A 12,204-nucleotide genomic window follows, 5' to 3' on the forward strand; every position below is an offset into this window, starting at 1 on the left:
ATGCCCAGAGTGAAGCATGGAGGTGGATCAGTGATGGTTTGGGCTGCCATGTCATGGCATTCCCTTGGCCCAATACTTGTGCTAGATGGGCGCGTCACTGCCAAGGACTACCGAACCATTCTTGAGGACCATGTGCATCCAATGGTTCAAACATTGTATCCTGAAGGTGGTGCCGTGTATCAGGATGACAATGCACCAATACACACAGCAAGACTGGTGAAAGATTGGTTTGATGAACATGAAAGTGAAGTTGAACATCTCCCATGGCCTGCACAGTCACCAGATCTAAATATTATTGAGCCACTTTGGGGTGTTTTGGAGGAGCGAGTCAGGAAACGTTTTCCTCCACCAGTATCACGTAGTGACCTGGCCACTATCCTGCAAGAAGAATGGCTTAAAATCCCTCTGACCACTGTGCAGGACTTGTATATATCATTCCCAAGATGAATTGATGCTGTATTGGCCGCAAAAGGAGGCCCTACACCATACTAATAAATGATTGTGGTCTAAAACCAGGTGTTTCAGTTTCATTGTCCAACCCCTGTACTTTCAGCATTAATGATGTCTTCACAGATGTGCCAGTTAACCACTCCATAGGGCGGTAACATACCCCTGTACCATCACTGATACTGGCTTTGGACCTTTGTGCTGATAACATTCTGGATAGTCCTTTTTCTCTTGGGACCGGAGGACACGACGTCCATGATTTCCAAACATTATTTAAAATGTGGACTCATCAGACCACAACACCAGAGACCTGCGATGGGGTTTATGACTGATGAGCCACAGACTCCTCAGGAGTCGGATGTACAAATATCAGAACCCATTATAGGCTGAATTGAAATTAACTGAATTTTGACTTTAATTTATACATACAATTATTTTAAAAGTATTTAATTCTCCTTTAATCAATTCTATACTGTTTTATATAAGGTCAAATTTGATTATTTACAACATTGTTTTTATTTTGGCTGATCTCTATTTTTTTAATTAAAATTGAAAATTGTGTTTGATCTCTTTTTTTTTTGTTATGAAGTCCAAGGAAGCAGGTTGCATTAATTAAGTCTTTTAAAATCTCCCGGTTCTCCCTCACCTTCCCCTTGTGGATTCTAATGTTCAATCTGCTGCTCATTCAATGCCAAGTCAAATCCATGTACTCCACACTGTTTCAGGTGTACAACTCCCTCACTGCACATCAGCGCACAGCATGCTATTCTTCTTAATCAGTCCATCTAAGATGAACTCTGGCCCAGAGAAGCTGGTGGTGTTTCTGGGTGTTGTTGTCACTTTTCATGGTAGAGATTTACTTTGCATTTGTAGATATAGAGATGAACTGTGTCAACTGACAATAATTTTCTGAAGTGTTGCTGAGCCCACATAGTCCATTAGAGAATGGTATTTTTAATGCAGTGCCTCCAGAGGGATCAAAGGTCACAGGCATTCAATGTTGGTTTTTGGCCTTGTCGCTTACGTGCTGATTTCTCAAGATTCTCTGAATATTTTGATCATATGTTTGGGCTGAAGATGATGCAATCCCTAAATTCCTTGCAATTGTACATTGAGAAACTTTCTTAAGCTGTTGGAGCTGTTAACCATGCAGTTGTTCTCAAAGTGGTGAATTTCACCTGATCCTTTCTTGTGAATAACTGAGCCTCAAAAAACTGGTGTATTTTGAGCATTCCATCCCAGTCTTTTTTTGCCCCTATCCCATCTTTTTTAGGATGTGATGCAAGCATCAAATTGAATATTTGCAGTCCCAGTAATTGGACTCCATCATGTTCACCTAACATGCCTTAACACCACCCCTTTGTCACCTCCCAGTTTTTCCCACCCTGCCTATCAAACCTTTCTACCCACCCACCCCATCCAACAGCTCTTTGGAGTCTATTTTTTGCCACCCTTCACTAAATAAGGCCGTGGAGCAGGGCTATGCCAGTCTGGTGGTGGAGGGGTGGGGGTTTCTGGTTCTTACCTTGGTATAAAGGAGCTGGGACAGATGGGGTTTCCTCTCCATTACTCCACCTCCCTTATACATGTTCTCATTGTAACTTGCCTTTGTCCAATTTGGACTATGAAATTGAAAAACTAAACAAATCAAAGCACAAACAGTGCAGTATCAGATGATCTCTCATTCCTAAACCATTATTTCTTGTATAACAACATGTTAATTCTTTGGTAGAATACTTTTGATCTCTTCATTTTGGAGGAACTGCTTTCACCGATCCCTGGACAGCATATCAGGAAAGGCACTGTGTGGAATATGGGAGCACAAAGTACAAGAAAGACAGAACAGAGTAAGAGATATGTATTTATTTTATTGTGTTGATTTTTTTTTTTTACATTTGTCCTCTTCTTTAACATCTACCTTTGTTCTTTTCATTTATCTTCTTTATTCTCGTTTTCCTGTTTTACCCCCTTTTAATCTATTGCACATCTGAACTTTTCCTACATTTCCCCTTCACATCTTTTTCTCCTAATTATTCCTGTAATTACCTCACCTTTCTCTTTCTCTGGTCCCTAACATTCCTTCCTTTTCTTTCTAATTGATTTATTTCTGTGAATTGCACAGTTTCCATTTTTCCCCTCACCTCGCTTTCTCTTTCCTCATTCTTTTCCTACTTCGACCCCTCCCCTCCCACCGTCCGTCTTCCCGATTTGTCCTTCAGCACTGTCAGCACTCAATATCCTGCTCCATCTCCTTCCCCGGCAGTCCAATCAGCTGTCTCCCCTTCTAACTTTACATGGCCCAATTGTGATGTGAAGGAACGAACAGCTGCCGGCTCACGCATTTCACTGCCCAGTCATCACATCAAAATCGAGTCCTCTTACACAAACCTCTATCCTTTTTATTTTTTATATATGATATTTATTTTTGCTGTCTGAGTTTTATGGTTTTTATATTTTTGTCTTTCCTTGTTAGCCTGATGCCTTTTCTTCCCCTCTTCCAGTTTTTATCCTGTACGAGAGAAACTCCAGTGACACTCTTCTTTTCTTTCCTCCTCTCTTTTCACTCCTCCTCCTCTTCTCCCTCCTCCCCTCTGCATCCTTAAACTCTCCATTGCTGATTCAGCTCTCGGGGAGGAGAGACTCCGCCTGCAGCGATTGCTTCACACCGCATGGGCCACCATCCCTCTCTGGATCACCTTTGCTACGGTAGGAGTGTGTGTGTTTGTGTGTGTGTGTGGTTAGATATTTGTTAAACATATTTTTACACATTGCATATATTTTTAAGGGTGTCTTTCTGGGTTTGCTTCACCCTGTCCACAGCGGATTCTGTTTTGCTGATTTGGGAAAAAAAGGGTATTTGCTCTAAATTAGAAAGCAGGATGATTTTTTTCCACTTGGTGTGAGCTCTGCAAGCAGACAATGCAGCAAAACTGTTGCATGTTGACAAAAAAGCACATGATTTTAGGGTTAAAAGGTCAAGGTTTATATCTGAAATTATGCAGTTGGCAGCATTCTCAGTCAGGTTGTTTGTTCTTATTAGTATTCACTGGAAATTACAGACAATAAGTAAGTGAAGTCTCAAACAAGCATTAACAGTGCAGAAACTGTAAGTTGCACCAGAAAGAAATTCTTGGACCACTGGCTTTTTTTGACATGTGTGATGTTTCTCACCACCCAGGGCAGCATTCCTGGGGGAGTAAATGAAGTAAAATGTTAATTGATTGTGGTGACAAAAACAAGTTTCCTGTTGCTTATTGTATAGTTTGTCTATGGGCAGTGAACTTCCCATGTATTGTGCACAGTGTAAGGCTTAAAAGACTGAATTTTGGAACTGATATATTTGATGCATTTTGTAAAGAATCTGGACTGTATTTTAACAACTCTTGTTAAATATCTAAAATACTTGATCAAATTTGGATTGGGTATTCCACAAAGGCATGTAGAGTCTCCACAAAAGCAAATAGAGTCTTTAAAAACCGTTTTAGATTTATCTATTTATTATTTTACTTTTGTTTAAAGTTAAGTGTTTTTATATTTGCGGAAACACACAATAGAGCCATTGTGGGTGAGTTGGGGGTGTGGGTGTTACAGTATTGCTGAGGGAGGGGCTTGACCAGGAAGCCATTAAACCAATAACCTCCACCGTCTTGCACTATGAGTGGCAAAATACCCTGGTGGCAACATATGTACATTTATTTTGGTTCTCCAGTGTTTTATAAAAGTTCAATAATAATTTTAAAAGCCTGTGAAATTTGTTTTGATATTAGGCAGAATATCAGAGTACAACTGCTGAAATGTTTTATGTCTTCATTTGAGCATTTCATTTTGTTCAGATTTTACCACAGTATGAACCTTAGATTCATTTCTTAAGGCTGCAGCAGCAGGACAAGGTCTAGAACTGCTTGAATGGTCATGCCTCTGCATCAGCCTACAGCACAGACTGCTTTTATCAGGAGCACCATGTGAAGAAGTTCTTAAGTTCATCTTTGTGTTCTAACCTTAGCTCTGAAGCAGTTATCCAAACGAGGCCTCTGCTCTATCTATAGACGGGACACTCGCAGGTGTCACTCTCCACAGGGAGGTTTAAAGCAGAAGCCAGGTTCTAAAAGTGTCTTGCATATGTTCCTATCTGCCCCCCTCCTCCTCCTCCCACCCGCCTCTTCTTGTCTCTGTCTCCTGCTGTTCTGGCTAATTTTAACCAGTTAGCAGATACCAGGGAGATCAGCCGTGGTCAGCTGTCTGTCAAGCATCCAGAGCCCTGACAGGCTTTGCAGTGAAATGCTGGAGTTGGCAGAGTGTCGGGTGTCCTGGCCCTTTCCCTGTGTGGGGCTGCCTGCGCTGCTGTGGCTGTTTTAGAACACAGCTGTCTGAGGGGATTTTTTTTGTCCAACAATCGATCACCAGCTGGTTGCAAAACTTTGTTTTATGTGCCGTTTGCTCAACTGCAGAGGATTTTTTTATCCAAATGGTTTGTGAAAAATGCTTTACGTTCGGTTGACAGAAGTCCCAACAAATGTTAGTGAGTTCCACGCAGTTCCAACTGAGGAATGCATCACAGTGCAGGTGCTTCTAATACACATGCCTTATCTTGCAATCTACAGCAGCTGGCAATCCCTCCCTGGAGAATTGCAGTTCCTGTCTGGAATATTGTGATGGTGATAGCAAAGAGGCCGGAGTGGAGAAGCAGCTTAATTCTTTAAAATGTGTCTGTGTGTGGAGTGCTGCACGTGTGCGAAGCCCCCCTCATTTAGCTGCCCCGGCCAGTGATTTACAAAACCCTCGTTCCGTTGCTGGGAGAGGACGAGTGTGATTTATAGAAGAGACTTTTAGTTTAATTACTGGGCGGGCAGGGCTGATGTGTGCAGCCCCCATGGCACTGGTTAGTCAGAGGTAGGAACACACAAAGGGCATGCTGGGGGTTATAGGAGATGACATATTCACATAGTTTTGTAGCTGCTTGATACTCAGGCAATTTGTGTGTCTAGATTGAAGGAGTTGTCAAACTGTGTTGCAAGAAAATACATGAAACCACACTTTGGTGGAGGTTCTATATGACTATGTGCAACATATACATTAGCCTGTTACTGTTAAAAATCTGTGCAAAAGTTCTAGTTTCAAAAATGCAAGATTTTTCTAGCATACTGTTTGTAAACTTTAGTCATATTGATTAAGTCTTTTTAATAGGGTGTCAAAGGAATTGCTGGAGTGACCAGCATGTTTTTGTTTTCCAACTGCACAGAACATAAAGTGGCATTGCCCTTCCTCAACTTGCTGCACACAATGCTGTTTAGCTGATTGAAAAAAAACAGCTGCTACACTTTTTTCTCACCTGCATAAAAGACAAGGTTGACTGTCTTGAAATATTACCAGTTTTAAAAACCACTTAAAGTTTTGTTGTGGAAACATCTTGGTAAAGTAATACTGTTATAAAACTACAGTTGGTGAGCTGAATGTGGGATGTCAATTGAGCAGCTGACTGCAGGCTCTAACTGAGCAGATAGCCTACTGGTAGCCTACAAATAACCCACTGGTATCAACTTATTACATGTGTGTTACTCTACAAATAGTGGAATGGCTAAATTGCACAATTTTGCTCAACAGGCACAAAACCTACTAAACTTTAAAGTTTTCTACATTTAACTTAAATGTGTGTATTAATTACAATTATTTGTATTATTTTATCTATATGTTAGATTATTTTAGCTTGAGTAAAATACATGTTTTTTTTTTTTTTTTTTTAAATAAAGATAAATAGATAATTATATGCATTTAAAAAAGGTTGGTAAATACAGAGAAACTGTGACATTTTTATTTAAGCTTATTATAAATCTCACACCCGGTCATGCCTTGTGTTAACACAAGAGGGAATTAAATTTGTTAAGCTGCTTTTACAAAATCCCATTTGAGGATCGAATAATCTTCTGTCCTTTTCCCTCAAAAAGAAGCAATACTTTAGCTTGTTATGGGGACAATATTGTGCTGTGTCAGCAGTAAATGTGAGCTTTGATGGTGATTTGATTAGCTGTAATTGTCATTCAAGGTGAGTGTTTGACCAAAGACAGTGAGAGATTTCCTGAGGTAGCAGTTTGGCTTCACTTTACACTAGTGTATGTAAGCAGCACCCCCTCCATTCTTTTTCCTTTTTTATTCAAAACCAGCTATATATGATATATCTATATATCTATATATAGATATATCTACATATATATATATATGTACCGGTTTATATATACGTATATATAAACACAGCTCTCTGAGTGACCCCTATGCTGCATGCTTTATGTTGCTGTTAAAGCCCTAGTTTTCTTAACACCTCTCTCAGAGCCTTTATTAGATGCCTGACGTTAGCAATGGTTCAATTCATTAAAAGCACAACTCAGCCTTTGTGCATTTGCCTATAAATTGGTATTGATCTCAGAAAGGCAGGGCGGGGGAAATAGAAGAGGAGGTATGTGTGGAAGGCTGTGTGGTTGAGGCTAACGGGAGAGTGTCTCAGGTGAACAGGACTCAATAAAGCTACAAGGGTGCCTGCATAGAAACAAAGTGTGAGAGATACATTTATAAAGCACACATGCTGCTTTTGCTCTACATGGAAGTGTAACGCTGCTGTAGTTTGATGGGAGGAAAGGATAAGCCAAAGAGGAAGAGAGGGAGACAATGAGAGCGCATGCTATGTAGAAGGGAGTGGGCAGTCTGGGGGTGGAGGGGTGACTGCATTGCATGGGCAGCCTATACACTGCACAAGGCAGAATGTGTGTGAGTGGGATGAATGAGGAAAAGAATGGATCTGAGTGATGGAGGAGTGATGGGACAGGCAGCTGTACACTAGACTAAAAGTTTTCAGAGAGAGAGAGAGGAGATGATAGAGAAAGAGAGAGAGACTGCAGAGGCAGCACCTGGGACATTGAGAGAGGAGAAGAAAGATACTTCTTCCCAGTCTCCTGTCCGTTCTCGCTGTAATGCTGCTTCTTTTTGGTGCATCGATAGAGCTGACTAAAGAAGCAGGGTGGGGTGCAGTAGGGGTTGGTGGTGGAGGAGGGCTGTTGCTGGCCAACATCTGCCGTTAGGTAAGTGCAACATCTTCGTGATTTCTCTTCATTCTTCAACTCCCTCCTCCTCCTCTCCTCCCTCTCTTACCACTTCATCCCGCTGCAGCTGAACTCTTCTATGTGTGACACTCAAGGTGAACCGCTTCCCGTTTCTGTGACTGACACTGTAAATGTGTCATATTTAGATGTTTTGTGGGAATTGAATGTGGCAAAGCAGTCAGCTAAAGTCTAAACCTGAAGAACTCTTTTGGATCAATGTTTTGAGAAGTAACTGAGGGGGGAAAAGTTGCTCATTTGTGCATGAGTTCCTGTGCAGTCGGGGAATCACGGTTGCTTCCTGATTTAACATATTTCCCTCCCCACTGATCGCTGTGAGAAGGAGGGGAGACACATAGATGGCAGGTGGTGGTGGTGGTGGAGAGGGAAAAGCAGGGAAAAGGAGAAAAGGAGGGCGGCCTGATGCGCCACCAAGGACAGTGGCCTGCTTGGGGGACATACTTCTTTATATGCCCATATGAACAAGAGCAACTATGGAATGTAAAGAAGTATGTATCCCAGGTTGGGAGACATTCCAACGTCAAATTCAAGAGAAACTTGAACCTTTTAAAGCAAACTTAAAAAGCGTGCAAGAGTTTTACTTCAATCAGATAATTTGTGCACATGTGCAGTGTGTGTTTGTGTGTGTGTATGTTTTCCACTCCAATGTGGCCCAGTTGAGTCCAGTCTGCTTGCTGCTGCAGAGTGATGCATGCAGCAGAAAAGAGATGCAGCTGCAACTCTGATCAGCAGTTTCCACCTACCCGCAATAGATTTTCAGATATCTCTTTCATGACTTCGTTTGTGGAAAGCTGTAGTTTTTTTTTTCCTCCACTCTGATGCTTACAATGTTAAGAAAAGGTTTTCTTCATTCTCCCTTTTCTTTTTACTTTGTGTATTTGTGTGAATTTGCTAATGCAACAAAAATCCCATGTGGAGGACAGACAACAGGCAGACAACCATTTCCAGTAAAGTGGTACCAGTGATTAAATGCTTCCTTAATGGATTGTATGGCTATGAGGGAATGGTCAGGAAGAGGAAGAAGCACAGACTGGCTGCTTGGCCTCTTGGATACATCACTACGCTGAGAGGCCTGGGTGCAGTCATACTATCTAAATGAGCTCCTCAACTTCTGGGCTTTCTTAGAGGAAAGGTGTCTGTGAAATCAAATCTTTTTACAAGTTTTCAAGGGAAAACCATATTTTTGTTCACACATTTTACACTTCCAGGTTTCACTTTCATGAAATTAGTTATTAATTTAGTTTGTGATATTATATATAGAAAACAGTCCCAAAAAGATACCAGAGGTATAACTCAACTTCTGAAAACTTATATTTTTACATACGTATTAACATTTGCTAAAGAAACTGACTTATAGTTTCAAGTAGTTTTTCCAAAATTCAAGAGTTTTTGAAATATTCTACAAAATAATCTAAGCGATCCCTCTAGGGATTAGTAGGGAACTAAAAATAGAAAACTCCAAAATAGGGGTAAAAAAATTACATGACAAATCAGAACCAACAATGTCATGATATCACCCTGATCCTGCTGAACCAGCATAACGCAGAGGAGCAGGTTTGGCCATAGTCTTTAGCTCCAATTAAGTATGCATATTACAGTGTGTACGTGTGTTTCTATGTGTGTGTGTGTGTGTGTGTGTGTGTGTGTACAGGACGATTGACTAATCTGGGTGTGGTTTGGGAACCAGTATCATGGTCCTGTCAGACTTTACGTGTATGCATTTTGGCCTACTTTGTGCATGAATACCGTATGCGACCTAGTTAGGGTTTACCTGTCCCTGTTTAGGTGTTATTCAGGTCAGTTTCAGGGCTCCTATACAGTTGTATGTGAAAATTCCAGTCATTTCAAGAGTCAAATTTCCAGAGTCCTCAATCTATTTATTTTAAAAACATAAAATGCAAGAGTTCACTTTAAATTTATGGCAGCCATATCTAAAGCCTTCAGGGTTTAAAGATGGACTCCACAAGAAACACAGACACAGGTATTTAAATAGGAGAATGAATAAAGAAATGGCATGTGGGAGAAAGGAAGAAAATGAGAAAAGACCAAAGGAAGCACACAAGAGGAAACAATAACTGTTGGAAGGAAGGGAGGCTGTAAGGAAGGAAGGACACTTGGAGGGAAAAGAGGCAGGAGACAAGGAAGAAAAGAAGAAAAGACACGTGGAAAGATTGGAGGTAAGACACATGATGAAGGAAAAAAGAAAAAGAGGGAGGGCACAAGGAAGAAAAGACAGAATGGATGAAAGAAGGACAAAATGAAGAACAGGAGGGCAGAAGGAAGAAAGATGGGTACAAATAATGATCAAAGGAATGACACAATGAAAAAGTAAAGAAGAAAGGAGGAAGATGCCAGGCAGGAAGACTAGAAGGTCATAAGCAACGAGGAAGGAAGAAGAGAAGAACAAAAGAAAAGAAGAAAGAAAGGAGACATTTAGACAATATGATAGGGAACTAAGTTGGAAAATACTAATATTTTTCATACTATTATTTTCGTTTTCATACTTTTCCAGACGGCTCCAATCAGTAACAAGCCTGGGGTGTTGTGTCTCTTCCTTACAGGAATCTGCAGCTGGAATCTTCCTGTCAATCTGATTTTACAATGTAGGAATAGTATTAAAAGGGAATCATGAATCAGAAGATCGGTTTATTGCAAAGACAGTAAAACAATCCGATTCCAAGCAAATTGGGCATTAACAGGAGGAAAAGTTCTAATCTTAGCATCTGAAGAAGAAGATGAGTAATCTTGGTCCAGAAGTGCATGACATCCGCATCAGTAAGGAACATAAAGCCTCCACCCATCCGTATTAAAAAAACATAAAGTGCGTGTTTGTGAGAAATTCCAAGCTTGTGTGTGTATGTTTTTATGTTGTTAGGATTTATTGCAGTGATTTGGAAGAACCACAGGGAAAGGTCGTTGTTCTGTGGAATTCAAAGATAGAAGGGCACAGTAGCGAAGAGGGGGGCTTGGGTGGAGTGGTGAGGTGGGTAACAAAAGGGAAACGAGAGAGCAGCACGGACTAAAGTGGGATCGGAGCGGAGGGAGTTGTGGCGAGTGAGCGTGTGAGATGAGGCGAGGCAAAAGAGGCAGAGAGGGAGCCTGGATTGATGATGGTGTTCAGGTCCTCTGTGTGTGTGTGTTGGGCGGGATGTATGAGAGGGGCTGGGCGGGTATTGTTCTGTCACTTTGCCTGTGTCAGCAGGTGGAAGCTCTCATCAGGACATTAAATATGCAACAATGCTGACTGAGGCACCATCCTGAGAAAGCCAAAGCCAGAAGACCGGGGGGGCCCCGCTGAAAGTAAACCGATGGCACCGTTTTGCCTTACCACCGCTCCAGACCTCCATCCATCCATCCCTCCAACCATTCATCCCTCCATACACACATTCTGGACAGATGGCTTCTTTTTAGTCGCCTGTGGCTGGTTAAAGATGGTAAAGCTGGCTGACTGAACACCTTGCTGGTTGCCTAGTTGCTATGTTTGGAAACCCAAACAAGGACAGTCCTGTGATAAACTTTTAGTGATCCTTCATTTTTCCTTCCTAATAGCCAGATTTTGTTTTGATCTTAGCAAGTTGTTTTGATCAGTGGTTATTCAGGCTTTCTGAAGGATTTCAAGACTTTCTCAAGAATTTTGCTGCTTTTAAACCCATCCATAGTCCAGTACCGTAGCAATTTTCTAAGTAAGGTTGTGTTGTTTGGAAAGCCATGTTGTAATTATGAATATGAATATATTATTTAATATTTAATATTAATACTTTAATATTTTTAATAAATAATATTTCGGTCTCTTAAGGGTTGTCCTGTGAATACCAGCCTGATAAGGCGGTGGTATTAGCACAAAATTGAAAGGGATGAGCCAAGCTCTGACATTATTGAACAGCAAAACTGCACATACCGTATTTTCCGCACTTAAAAACCATTAATTTTCTCAAAAAATGACAGTGCGCCTTGTAATCCGGAGCGCCTTATATATGGATCAATTGGTTAATTGGTTGATCCATACTGGTTGTACACGGCGCTCTGTCAAAATGTTTCAGTACGACTGGTAAACTACAAAGCCGCACCGCTTGCAGCATTACGGCTACCGTAGTCAGGGTTGTCGCCAAAGTAATAACGATAAACACCTGTACTGTGCTTACTCCTAGTCCAACACCACTTGTGTGTGTATAACGACCCCAAAATTTCACCTTTCAAGAGACACGCTTACGATGCTGAGTTCAAACTCAAGGTTGTCAGCTACGCAGTCGAACATGGGAATAGAGCAGCAGCGAGAGAATTCAACAGTTAACGCTACTATATTGTGAATGTACTAACGTTTGATTTAGTGCATCAAACTGTTTCTTTTACGTGTTTACTGAATCAGGGAAAAGTTCCCTTTCACGTTTTAACTAGCGTTTGATTTCAACTTCAACTTCATAGACTCCAATGCATTCCTAACGTGCGGTTGGCTCTATTCAATATAATTCTATGTAGAGGAGACCTTACCATGGGAGTGAATGGAGTTATCAGAACGCTGGTTTGTAGTGTATTAATAAAGTTTGACTGACTGACTTATCTGACTGTTTTGTTGACATTCTCTTTAGCACAGCTCCATCTAGTGGATGCATAACGCAACCCCAGTCAAACGTTTGACTGCAGTAGCTTCTAT

General features: G+C 41.1%; 1 long non-coding RNA gene across 1 annotated transcript in view; it reads left to right on the forward strand.

The window, feature by feature from the left end:
• Positions 1–2,025: 2,025 nt before the first annotated feature.
• The window catches only part of LOC124862475, a 29,481-nt gene continuing 19,302 nt past the window's right edge, over positions 2,026–12,204 (forward strand). The window contains exons 1-2 of the long non-coding RNA XR_007036929.1: positions 2,026–2,294; positions 3,071–3,153. This is a non-coding gene — a long non-coding RNA (uncharacterized LOC124862475). The remainder of the gene's footprint in view (positions 2,295–3,070; positions 3,154–12,204) is intronic.

The sequence above is a fragment of the Girardinichthys multiradiatus genome, chromosome 1 (genome assembly GCF_021462225.1).
Source record: "Girardinichthys multiradiatus isolate DD_20200921_A chromosome 1, DD_fGirMul_XY1, whole genome shotgun sequence".
NCBI lineage: Eukaryota > Metazoa > Chordata > Actinopteri > Cyprinodontiformes > Goodeidae > Girardinichthys > Girardinichthys multiradiatus.